The sequence below is a fragment of the Galeopterus variegatus genome, unplaced genomic scaffold (assembly GCF_000696425.1).
Source record: "Galeopterus variegatus unplaced genomic scaffold, G_variegatus-3.0.2 Scaffold2204, whole genome shotgun sequence".
In the NCBI taxonomy this organism is placed as follows: Eukaryota; Metazoa; Chordata; class Mammalia; order Dermoptera; family Cynocephalidae; genus Galeopterus; species Galeopterus variegatus.
In genome coordinates this window covers 292,051-305,761 of record NW_007728315.1, presented here as the reverse complement: position 1 = coordinate 305,761, position 13,711 = coordinate 292,051, and the positions used below count along the sequence as shown (strand labels likewise).

General features: G+C 37.3%; 2 pseudogenes; one reads left to right on the top strand and one right to left on the bottom strand.

Annotated features, from left to right (window-relative positions):
• The first annotated feature begins 3,997 nt into the window (after positions 1 to 3,997).
• Positions 3,998 to 4,550, top strand: LOC103597127 (annotated as a pseudogene).
• Positions 4,551 to 10,627: 6,077 nt separating this feature from the next.
• LOC103597126 lies at positions 10,628 to 12,597 on the bottom strand (annotated as a pseudogene).
• Positions 12,598 to 13,711: the final 1,114 nt, after the last annotated feature.

Here is a 13,711-nt window from a genome sequence, read left to right as displayed (position 1 = left end):
CCATCTCACCACTGCCAGACATGAAAAGACTATTGAAATGAAAAAAAATTCTTTCTGTGGTTACAGATCAGCCATTTTAACCCCCCTTCACTGACAAACTTAATTAGATTTTTCTTTAAAAAGAATTGCTTTGAGCTAAATATTTTTATGCTAAGTGTCAGCCTTGAGCATATTTTCACTGTGAAATTATTACCCTCTGAGAAAGCTAATAGAATCTTAGTTATACTTATGCTACTGGGAACTACTATAGTAGTCTTTGGTCCCTTTTTCTGTTTGTCACTTCCTTGGTTTCGATATACATTTATTTTTATTTATTTATTTATTTATTTTAATATTTTAAATTTATTTTTTATTTTTTATTTTTTTTTAATTTTTATTTTGTCAATATACAATGTATATGATTATTATGGCCCTTCACCGACACCTCCCGCCCTCCTCCCTCTCTCCCCTCCCCCCCAAGAATGTCCTTTCCGTTTGCTTTCGATATACATTTATTTTAACTAAGATCATTCAGATCCTTGTGAACACCCACCCTTAAGAAACCACAGTCACGACACAGGTAAAGAATCTCTTATTCAATAATTTTAAAGTACTCTGTAAATAAATTACAAACTCTTTATTACCTACAGGATCTCTGCATTTTATCCATTACTGAATGATAGAAAATCACCAAATTACCATTTTTTAGGATACTTGGGGAGGCTAATGATGAAAGAAAACAGTAATTCTAATTTTGAAAAAACATTTGCCTTTTTTTTTTAAAAAAGACCACAGCTATGCATATCTGCTGATGAAATTTCTTTAAACAATTGCATGCCCCTGGGTAGACCAGTTAACTTAGATTTCTATCATGAAGGCATCTTTCAGTTCTAGCAGGTGACCATGAAGCTAAGGTATTCTTTTATATCTTGCCAACTCTAGGATTGGGTTATACAGATCCTGAAGAAAAAAAAAGCAAAGTTGTGCAAAACTACTAGTTAGAACTGCTACTAAACCCTTCAATAAAGATGGGTCTTTGTCTTCATAAGTCTTTATGGTGATACCACCATGTGGTATTCTTGCCAAAAATATTTAACCTGAATCTTACCAAACCTTAAGATACAACTTTTGAGTTTATGGAAAATACAGGAACTGAAGAAAGAGATAAACAACACCATTTAGACAAATCCAGAATGTGGGACAGTCTATTCAAAAACTGACCTGGTATCTTTAATAATTTATAATAGCCAAATCAATGTGCAAACCTTTAGGGGGAGATTCAAATTCAAAAAAGTTACCTGTAGAAAGACATTTGGTGTGGTAGTGATAAACCACTGGGAAATCTGAATATGACTAAATAACAGAGTATAATGAGGGCAGAATGCTATGATGTCTGGAATTTGCTTTAAACTGCTTGAGCAATATACTAGCAAATATGCAAAATATTAATAACAGTATAATCTAAATAGTTCATATGCGGATTCACAATACTATTCTCTCTAATTTTATGATTGTTTGAAAAAATCCTATACACTATTTATAGTCAGGATGTACTTATATAGATATGCTAAATTTTATGTTCATTCCCTTTTATTCTACTTCCCATGAAGGTACACAACAAGTAGGATTATAACTTATGTTCTTGAAATAAGTGGTCCTTGGAACCCTCGGTTTCCCCGAGACCCTTTCAGGAGACCTATGAGGCAAAAATCTTTTCATAATAAGAGTAAAATATTATTTACCTTTTTCAGTGTGTTGGTATTTGCACTGATGGTACAAAAACAGTGTAAGAAGTTGCCACTTGGCAAACTGTTAAAATAAGTTACCAAAATAGTGAAGCATATGCAAACATTGTTGTTACAATTAGCAATTTTTTTAAAATGAGAAAGCACTTTTTTACCATTTATAAATTAAATATTTTTTAAAGGAAAGGAAAACTACTATTGTCAACATGAGAGACAGGGAGAAAGAGAAAGAGAGAGAGAGGTTTTCTGAATCATTGAAAATAAATTACATTTATCATGGCCCTTTACTCCTAAATACTTCAGTGTGTATTCCTTACAAATATTCTCATTTACAACTATAGTACATTTATCAACATTAGTAAATTTAACTTTGATTACAATATTTTTACCTAGTTTCTCTATATTCCAGTTTTATCAAATGGATAACAATGCTCTTGTAACATTTTTCCCCAGTCTAAGGTCCAGGTGTTACATTTAGTTGTCATCTCTCTTTGGCCTCCTTTAATCTGGAATATTTCTATAGGTTTCTTTGTATTTTATGACATAGACACTTTTGAAGAGTATACCTCCTCCCTCTTTAGTAGAACATTCCTCATTTTCAATTCGTCTGATGTTTGATATTGTGCCTTCAGGCACATCTGGCAGTGTCCAATGTCCATCTGATTTTTGTTGGTAATATTAATTTTGATCATCTTATCAAGGTGTTGTCTGATTCTTCACCACAATAATTACTATGCTAACCCTTGTAATAAATGAGGAACCTGTGGGGAAACAGTCTAGGGCCATGAAAATATCCTTCTACTCATCACAACTTCCCCCTGGATTTTAATATCCATTGGTGAATCTTGCCTGATCCAATCTTTTTAAAAAAACAATTATTGAGGTATAATCTCCATGCCATAGAATTCACTTTTGTACATGCCCAATTTAATTAATTTTAGTACATTTACTGAGTTGAGCAATCATCTAATTTTAGAACACTTTTGTCACCTCAAAAAGAAATCTTGTGCTTATCTGCACACTACCCTTTTTCACATTTTTCTAGTTTCTTAAGATAAAACTTAGGTTATTGACATGAAATCTTTCTTCTTTGTAATGTAAGCATTTATATCTATAAATTTCCATCTGAACACTGTGTTAGCTGTATCCCATAAATTTGTATGTTGTGTTTATTTTTATTCAGCTCAAAATATTTTCTAATCTCCATTTTTATTTCTTGTTGATCCATGGGTTATTTAGACATGTGTTAATTTCCACATATTTGCAGATTTCCCATTTTTGTGTGTGTTGTTGATCTGTTATTTAATTCCATTGCAGTCAGAGAACATTCTTTGTATTATTTTAATCCTATTAAACTGAGGCTTGTTTTTATGGCCTAGCATATTATCTATTCTGGAAAATGTGCCATGTGCACTTGAGAAGAATTTGTATTCTGCTGTTGCGGGTGGAATGTTTTACAGATGTCATTTAAGTCTAGTTGGCTGATAGTATTGTTTAAGTCTTTTATATCCTTACTGATTTTCTGTATTTATTCTACCCATTATCAAGAGTGAGGTATTGAAATCTCCAACTGTCATTGCTGAGTTGTCTATTTCTCCCTTCAATTCTGTCAGCTTTTGCTCATGTATTTTGGATCTCCATTGTCTGGCAAATATTAATGTTTACTTTTATATCTTACCAATGAATTGGCCCTTTTGTAAGATGTTCTTCTTTGTCTGTAGTAACACTTTTTGTCTTAAAGCCTATTAGTATAGCCACTCCAGTTCACTTATGCCTGCTGTTTGCTTTGTATATCTTTTTATATTCCTTTGCTTCTAACCTATATTTTTTTTCTGAATCTGAAGTGTGTCCCTTGTAATATCATTAATTGGGTGGGGGACACAGGGTACAATCACAATTTGTGGTAAAGGGAATGCTGCCAGTGATCTGGCCATCACATTTTGGGCACAAGTGGTGATGGTCATATTTGTACCCATGAATACTAATAACCAATAAAAAATTTTGTGTAGAAAAAAAATAAATAAAAATTAAAAAAATAAAATAAAAAATCTAATCTGACAATCTCTGGCTTTCTTTGGCGTTTTTAACTCATTCACATTTAATGCTGCTATTGATATAGTTGGATTTATGTCCTCCATTTTTCTATTTGTTTTCTATACGTCTTATGTCTTTATGTTCTTCTGCTCCTCCTTTATTGCCTTCTTTTGTATTATGTGGTTATGTTCTAGTGTACCATTTTAATTTTTTTCTTAATTTTTCAACCATATCTTGAGACTCAGCAGTGGCCACCATGCAGTCCTGTTTCTGCTCTCTCACGCGCCTTGTTCCACTTCCTCTGCAACCTTGTCTGATGGACCTGATATGGCTGAGATCCAGAAATTTGATAAGTCAAAACTGAAGAAGACAGAAATGCAAGGGAAAAATCTACTGCCTCCCAAAGAAATGATCGAACAGAAGAAGCAAGCAGGCGAATCACAATGAAGCATGCCCCGCCAATATGCACTGTACATTCCACAAGCATTGCCTTCTTATTTTACTTCTATTAGCTGTTTAACTTTGTAAGATGCAAGGAGGCTGGATCAAGTTTAAATGACTGTGCTGCCCCTTTCTCACATCAAAGAACTACTGACAATGAAGGCTGCTCCTGCCTCTCCCATCTGCCTGTCTGGCTGGCAGGGAAGGAAAAGAACTTGCATGTTGGTGAAGAGCTGGATGGGATGACAGTTAAGTCTAGAGTTAAAAGCAATCTGGTCCAAGGTGTCCTGTAGGCTGTAAAATGCAGTTTAATGAGTGCCATTTTTTTGTTCAAATTGTTTTAATTATTGGAATGCACAATTTTTTAATATGCAAATAAAAATTTTAAAAGGTGAAAAAAATATATATTTTGAGTCATTTTCTTAACAGTTTCTCCAGGGCTTATATTTACAATATACATTTTATCAGAATCTACTTCAGATTAATAGTAACTTAATTTCAGTAACATGGAGAAAAATTGCTCTAATATAGTTCCATTCCCTCCCCATACTCTGGTGATATTATAATCATATGTTACTTCAATATATGTTATACACAGAATGATACAGCATTATAAATATTGCTTCATACAATATATTTTAAAGAAGCTAAGAGAAGAAAGGAGAAGAATATTTGTATAAAGTCTTTTATATCAATCTACTATATCATTTCTGCTACTCTTTTATTTTTATAGATTCAAGTTACTGGCCAGCGTCATTTTCTTTTCTCAGTACAGCTTCATTCTCTGCCTCTTCCTTTGTGCTATTATTGTCATATATGTTACATCTTCATATAATTCCAACCACACTGTTTTATAATTATTGTTTTTGTAATTATTTAAAAGTTGGTTTAGAGAAGAAAAAATAAAAATGTATAATTATACTTTCTCTTGTAATCACTTTCAAAATTACTATTACTGGTGCTCTTTGTTTTGTTGTGTAGATTTGAATTACTGTCTGATGTCATCTCCTTTCATCCTGAGGAACTGCCTTTGAAATTTCTTTTAAGGCATGTCTAATAGCAATAAATTCTATCAGTCTTTGTTTATGTGGGAATGTCTTTATTTTGTTTTCATTTTTGAAAGATGATTTTTCTGGACATAGGATTTTTTTTTCATTCAACGCTTTAAATATGTCATTCCACTGTTTTCCGACCTCCGTGGTTTTTTATAAGAAGTTAGCTGTTAATCTTATTGTGCTTACCTTGTACCTGATGACTTTTTTTTTTCTTATTGCTTTCATGGTTTCTCTTTGTCTTTGTCTTTCAGCAGTTTGCTTATGATGTGTCTAAGTATGGAATTTTTTGTGCTTATCCTACTTGGAGTTTATTGACATTCTTGTTGTGTAGATTAATGGCTTTTGTCAAATTTGGTAAGTGATTGGTCATTATTACTTTGAATATTTTTTCCTGCTTTTGGGGTAGGCAGAATAATGGCCCTCACCATCCACCTCATATCCATTATTACTTTGAATATTTTTTTCTGCTTTTGGGGTAGGCAGAATAATGGCCCTCACCATCCACCTCATATCCATTATTACTTTGAATATTTTTTTCTGCTTTTGGGGTAGGCAGAATAATGGCCCTCACCATCCACCTCATATCCATGTCCTAATCTGTGAAAACTATGAATATGTTACCTTATGTGGAAAAAAAGACTTTGCAGATTAACATTAAAGATCTTAAAATGGGGAGATTAGAGACTTTAAAATGGGGAGATTATCCTGGCTTGTTTGGGTGGACCCACCCTAATCATGAATCCTTCAAAGAACTTTTTCTGGCTGAGATCAGAGTTGGAGGGAGAATGACCACAGAAATGCAACACTGTTGGCTTTAAAGATGAGGAAAGGCATCCATGAGTTAAGAAATGTTGGCATCCTCTAGAAGCTGGAAAAAGAAAGGAAAAAATTTTTCCTTACATCATCCAGAAATGGATGCATCCCTGCCAACATCTTGATTTTACCCCAATGGGACCCATGTTACATTTCTAACCTATGGAACTGTTAGTTAATTAATTAATTAATTAGTGGTGTTATAAACCACCAAATTCATGCTAATTTATTATGGCAGATATAGGAACCAATACATCTCTTCTCTTTTTTCTTCTCTGGTACTTTCATTATGCATACACTGGTATGTTTAACATTGTTCCACAGATATCTGGCTCTGTTTATGTTTCTTCATTCATTTTTCTTTCTGTTCTTCAGATTGAATAATTTCTATGGATCTATCATTAAGTTCACTAATCTTTTCTTCTGCCAGTTAAAATCTGTTGAGTTCCTTTAGTGAGTTTTTCATTTCAGTTATGGTACTTCTTAACTCCAGTATATTTCCATTTGGTTCTTTTTTCTGTTTGTTTAATTTATCTCTTCATGAATATTCTCTATTTGATGAGTCATTGTTACCATACTTACCTTTAATGTATTAAATATGGATTCCTTTTGTTCTTTGAAGATATTTGTAGTAGTTTTTTGAAAGTCTTTATCTACTAACTCCAACATCTTTGGTGTCCTCAAAGGCCTAAAAAAATTGCCTGACTTTTTTTTCCTGAGTATGTGGCATACTTTCCTGTTTCCTTGCATGACATCATTTTTTGTTGAAACCTGGACATTTTACATAATGTATTAAAGAAACTCTGGGTTCTTGTTCCTTCAGTGTCTCCATCAGAGTTTGTCATCGTTGCTGTTTTTGTTTGTTTCTTTCTTCAGTGACTTGCAAGCAAGGACTAATTTTGTGAAGTCTGTTTCCTCTGTAGTATGCAGTGTCTGATGTCACTGTTTGGTTATTTTCCTTTTTTAGGTTTCTGAGGTACCACCTCTGGGTGATAATAGCTTAATGGTCAGTGATTGATCAGAGGTTGTGCTTAAGTTCCCTGACCCAATAATGCTTTCACTCTTTGCTGATGATCAGTGTGTGTCTTGGGAAGTGCTTTCAAAGTTCAGGGGGTTTACAAGTCTGCCCCATTTTCAGCCAGGGACTAGTAACTTCTCTGGTTACATGGGTTCAGTCTTGCTCATGTGCACAGCATTTCAAATTACCAGGGATGAGTGTGATCTTAGCAAGCCTCACTCTGGCTATCTCGTTAATCTGAATCTCTATCTCCTTAAATTTCTGATTCTGCTGTTTTGTTCGCCCTTACTAGTAGCACAGAGATGTTAGCCTCCTTTGACTGTTTGCTACTATGATCTCTATTGTTTGGATTTGTTTAATATCACTTTATTGCTATCTCTGCTCATCTATCTGCCATGTGACACCCTGCATTACTGTTACCACCCACCAAACAATGCCCTTACCAGATGCGTTCCATGGACTTTGGACTTCCCAGCCTCTGAAACTGGCGTTCAAAGAAGCAGGGCTGTGGGACCTGGCAAGTTTGGATGAAGTCTTAGCAATATGGCACATGCTGAATATGTAATACAGCATTAGGAAGACATGGATCCACAGTATTGAAAAAATGAACAGTGTGTGTAAAGGAGACTCCAAGACTAACTACCAGACTGCTGGAATGATGTAACCATACCTAGGTAGATTGACTCAACTTCAGCAAGTCATACTGATTGAAAATCTCCACTGGCAACCAGTACTTGGGCCTGGCCACACAGTCCTCTAGAATAGGAAGTTTGAATTGTGGGCTCCCTGAAGTGTCCATAAAGACATTAATACAACAGTCCTGGTCACCAAAAGCCACCCAGTAAATGGGCAATGGAAAAGGAAGGGTGTTATCTGGATCATAGGAGAAAAAGAAACACTCAGAAAAGGAAACTCCAACTCGGCCAGTCAGCTGTGATCATTCTCAAGACACCACTTCCTGCCAGACATGCCTGGCTAGTTTTACTCAGGCTTTTCTTTGCCCCACAGGCAACCTCCAGCCTCCTCCCTGCATCATTCACATAGGAAAAAAAGCAAATCCAAATCATCAAAGCAGAAATTCTCTTATATGTTGTTATAGTTAAATGTTCCTCAAAGAGTGACTCTTGGCTAACTGTGTTGGAATAGGTCAGGGTGCTACTTTAAAAACACAGGCTATTGGAACCCACGGAATCTGCATCTTGAGGTAGGGGGCTCTCCAAATGATTTTATATACAACCAGTGTTGGAAAACACTGGTCAAGGGCAGTCATTAATCAGATTATTGGGTTCTCTATTCAACATCTTTGACGAATGGCCAATAGCCTATTCTTAAATCCCTTCAAAGATAAACAGCTCACTATCTATGGAGATAGCTCATTGTATCTTTGGATTGCTCTATTAGAATTCTTTTTTATATTGATCTAAAAATCTCTATCCCTATAATATCCCCTCTTTGATTTTTATTCTGTCCCTTAGGGCCCCACAGAACAAGTACAATCCATCATTAAAATGTCTACCATTCAAATATTTAAAGATAATTCTAACATATTCTGCTTCTGCATATTCTCTTCAGGAAAAAATAGTATCAATTCTTGTGATGTTGGGAAATCATACTGTAAAAAATTGTATACCAGTCCCTGTAGGTCAGCTTTTTGGGCAGTTCCAGATAGGAATGTTTTAAGGCAAGATCAAAAATGAACTGTAAGATGCCAGAGCAGTCTTCTGAATGTCAACCTAAAACTGAAGGTATCATTCAAGCACCTATCCCTTACCTTTAACACCTTTCTGTGGATCTGTATTACATGAATTTATCCAAGCCTCCTTGAATTTATTTATATTTCTCCTCTATTATAACTTACTGTTTGTACAACTGGCTGAAACCACGGGCCAAGAAAAGTGTTCTTCGGAATCTGGCTGGTGTGGCAGTTTACTCCCTGCTACACTCAAATGTAGTAAACTTCAATAATATGCTACTCATAAAAAAGTACCACTTTATTGAGGTATGATCCACATGTGAAAAAGCTGTACATATTTAATGCATAAAACTTGATGACTGGTGATAAGCATACAAATGTGAAACTATCAACACCATCAATGTCGCACACATATTCATCACCTCCCCAAATTTCTTCCTGTCTCCTTTATTATTATTATTGTGTATGTGTGTATGTTAAGAACACTTAGCATAAGATGAACCCTCTTAGCATGTTTTAAGTATCATATACTGTACAGTATTGCTTGTTATAGACACTATGCTATATAGTAGATCTTCAAAACTTAGTTTGTATAACTGCAACTGTGTATGCTTTGACCATCATCTCCCCATTTTCCCTTCCTCCTAGCCTCTGGCAGCCACCATTCTACCCTCTGCTTCTGTAGGTTTGACTATTTTAGTGTCCACATATAAGTGAGATAACACAGTATTTGTCTTTCTGTGTCTGGCTTATTTCAATTAACATAATGTCCTCCAGGTCCATCCATGTTGTTGTAAATGGCAGGCCTTTTACAGGCTAAATAATATTCCATTGTGTATGTATACCACATTTTCCTTATCCACTCATCCACAGATGGTCCTTAGGTGGTTCTTTTCATATTTTGGCTATTGTGAATAATGCTGCAATGAAACATGGGCATGCAGGTTCTCTTTGAGATTCTGATTTCAATCCCTTTGGACAAATACCCAGAAGTGGGATTGCTGAATCATATGGTAATTTTACTTTTATTTTTTAAGGAGCCTCCATATTATTTTCCATAAAGAATACATCAATTTATATTCTCACCAACAGCATACCAGGGTTCCTTTCTCTTCACATCCTCACCAATATTTGTCTTTTGTTTTGTTTTGTTTGTGGACATCCTAACAGGTGTGAGGTGATATCTCATTGTCATTTTGATTTGGATTTCTCTGATGATTAGTGATGTTGAGTACCTTTTCATATACTTGGTTCCATTTGTATGTCTTCTTTGGAAAAATGTCTATTCAGGTCGTTCGCACATTTTAAATCAGGTTGTTTGTTTTTATGTTATTGAATTGTAGGAGTTCCTTATATATTTTGTATATTAAACCCTTATCAGATATATGTTTTTAAATATTTTCTCCCATTCCATAGTTTGCCTTTTTATTTTGTCGATTGTTTCCTTTGCTGTGCAGGAGCTTTTTAGTTTGACTAATCTCACTTGTTCATTTTTTATTTTTTATTTTTTTCAGTTTTCGTCTTGTTGCTTTATTCAGTTTGCTCCAAGGGCAAAATCAATAGTAGTAGGGATCACAGAACATCATTTTGATGAGCTCACAAGCCTGATCAGTAAAACCTGAAGAACAGAAAATTTTACACAAGTTTCAAATGCAAAGAAAGCATTCCTGGAGTTAGCCAACGTGATAGCAAATGAAAGAATATAAACACAACAGGTGTTAACATTTAGAACAGTACTTGTAACTGCTCATTTCTTGACAATTATGGGACCCTTGTTGCAAACATTTTGTACATCATTGCTGATTTCCTTTGACGTGAAATATGACCTTACAAAAACTCTTCCTAGACCTTACTCTTGCTGTACTTGAGTGGTTCCTATTCCTACAGTATTGGCATATGCTGTCAGGATTTCCATGATTGGTTTAGTTTTCTAGGGCCATTTGGGCTTCTTTCAGCCAGTCCTGTGCCATTTGTCTGGACTCCCCTTTCAGCTGATTGGCAAACTTTGCTGCCAGCTCCAGATTGCCATGCTCCATGCAATAGGAGGCATATGATGGTAATTTTAATGTGTTTATATCCTCAGGGTGGAGTTCCACCGGTGGCTTCAGTTGCTTGAGGCAGGAATAAGAGCAGGGACTACAAGTAGGAGAGAAGTATCGATATAAGCTATTTCTGGTTTCATCAATCATTGCTGCCCTTCAGGTCAGTGTTGGGACAGCATAGAAATGGGCTTTCAGGGTCTCTTCACTGTACAAACCATTGGTCAGGGACTCTGGAGGGACAGCTGTAGTTAGTCGATTCTGGTGGTTTCAGCTGCACTACCCAGCAGAACAGTAGGTATATCTGCAGATGAGGTCTTTATACTGTACTCTAATGCCTCCACCAAAAGCCAGAGTTGGTCAGTCTTTCTGGCTTCCTCTTCAGCAACTGCATGACTCTGATAAGCCTCTTCAACTCCTCTCAGTCTGGCACAGGCAGTGTTTATATCCAGAGTAAAGTTGTTAGCTTGATCTTGACTGAGATGACGAAACTAATTCTTGTTCAGAGAGTTTTTCAGACAGGTGCTGCTCAAATTCATGCTTCAGCTCCTGTTCTTGTACCCTAAGGACATCTTGTAAGTGATCAATGTGGACAGCTGCCTGTTGGCAAAGCTGCATTCTCATTTCATTCTCCATGGCATCTCTGACTTCCTCTACCTTTCTGTACTGTTCAGCCTGTATTTCACTTCTATGATGTTCTAATGCTTTTGCCACTGCAGAGTCAAACACCCACTTTTCTTCGAGCTTCTGTTTTTCCAAGACTGATGTGATGTGCTCCTTCTCTGTGGTTTTCTGTTCTGCTAGCTCTTGGTTTAGCTGATCAGTTCAAAAATATGCATGAGCTATTGGGGAGGTCAGATCATCGGTAGAGAGTTTGTCAGCCAGGTCAGAAATACTCATCCCTTTCCACCTGGGAAGGACTTCTGGAGTAATACTGTCCAGTTCTCATTTAAAGGCATCCTGGGCTTGCGCCACCAGCTCATGATACAACCTTAGCCTCAGACTGAGCTGCTTGGACTTTTTGGACCACATTATCCAGATCAACCATCATCTTGTGAAGTTTCCCCTCTGCAGTAGTTATATGAGGTTTGGCCCTAGGAACCTCTCTTTCTTTGCATTTTCAATTATACTTTGCATCTTTTCTAACTCTTCTCTGAGTGTGCATTGACATCCTGGACTGCAGCATTCAGAGCTGCAACAGCCTGCAGAGAGATGCTAGCAGTATTGCTGAGAGCACCTTGTAAGCTCTTAGCTAGGGACTCAATCTTAACTTGTTCTTGTTTTTCCTGTTGTGCAAAATGAGCAGCAGCTTCTTCAGGTGGTCACTCCCTTACAGAAGATGAGGACGCTTCCTCTGAGGTTGTGGGCCTGGGTTTTCCTTCACCAATTTCAGGGTGATCAGTCTTCATAGATTCCTCATGCTGAACCACAGTTGCTGGGACCCACCTGCTGTTGTTAGAGCTGGAGTATCTCCCTTTTGTATTTGAAGTTGTGAGGCAGGCTGTTTAGATTCTTTCATTACCTCTGATATATGAGAGATTTTTAGTGGATCGGACTTAATGGGCATCTTTGGCAATTGAACACTATAAGGTGTGGAACCAAGAACCATCTCAAAGAGTTTGTCTGAGTAAGGTATGGTTTTCTCTACACTTTCTGGGAAATGAGAATCCCATTTGGCATATAGGATAGTCTGACCAATACCTCCACCAACAAACAGAAGGCCAGCTGCAGCTATTTTGCCAGTAGTCAACTCTGAACTGCCTGAAGTAGAGTATCTAGGGCATGGTCACCTACTAACTGACAGGCCTGCAGCCATCTCCCCCCGAGCAGACGGCGCTACTGGTATAGGCTGGAGCTGCTGGGGAGCGAGAGTAAGGGAAGGCGTGCGTGCATATGCATGTGCCTGCGTCTGTCCACTTTATTTTTCATTCTGTTGCTTGTGTTTTTGGCAGCATGTCCAAAAAACAATGCCAAGACCAATGTCAAGGAGATTTTCCTATGTTTCTTTCTAGGAGTTTTATGGTTTCAGGTCTTTTGTTTAAGTCTGTAATCCATTTTAAGTTTATTTTTATGTGCAATGAAGGGTCCAATTTCATTTTTTAAAATTTATACTCAGTTTTTTTTTTTTCCTTTTTGTATTTTTTTACTGACCGGTAACGGGATCGCAACCCTCGGTGTTGCACCCGTACCGGGGACCAGCAATGGGATCGCAACCCTCAGTGTCGTGCCCGTACGGGGGACCGGCAACGGGATCGCAACGCTCGGTGTTGCGCCCGCCCCGCACTCAGCCAGTGAGCGGGAACCGGTCTCCACATGGGATCCGAACCCTCGGCGGGAGCGCCGCCGCACTCCCAAGCGGCGCACTCTCCAGTGCGCCACCGGGCCGGCCCTATACTCAGTTTTTAACACCATTTTTTTTTCCTTTTTGTCTTTTTTTCGTGACCAGTAACGGGATCGCAACCCTCAGTGTTGTGCCCGTACCGCGACCGGCAACGGGATTGCAACCCTTGGTGTCGCACCCGCACTGCGCTCAACCAGTGAGCGGACTGGTCTGTATATGGGATCCGAACCCTCGGCGGGAGCGCTGCCATGCTCCCAAGCGCCGCACTCTACCGAGTGCGCCACCGGGCCGGCCCTTTAACACCATTTTTAAAGGGACTATCCTTTTCTTATTTGTATTCTTAGCACCCTCATCAAAGATTAGTTTATCATATATGTGTGGGTTTATTTCTGCATTCTTTATTCTGTTCCATTGGTCTATATGTTTTTATGTCAGTACCATGCTGTTTTAATAACTATATCTTTGAAATATCATTTGCTATCAGGAAGTATGATGCATCTGGCTTTGTTCTTTTTGCTCAAGATTGCTTTGGCTAATAGGGTCTTTTGTGATT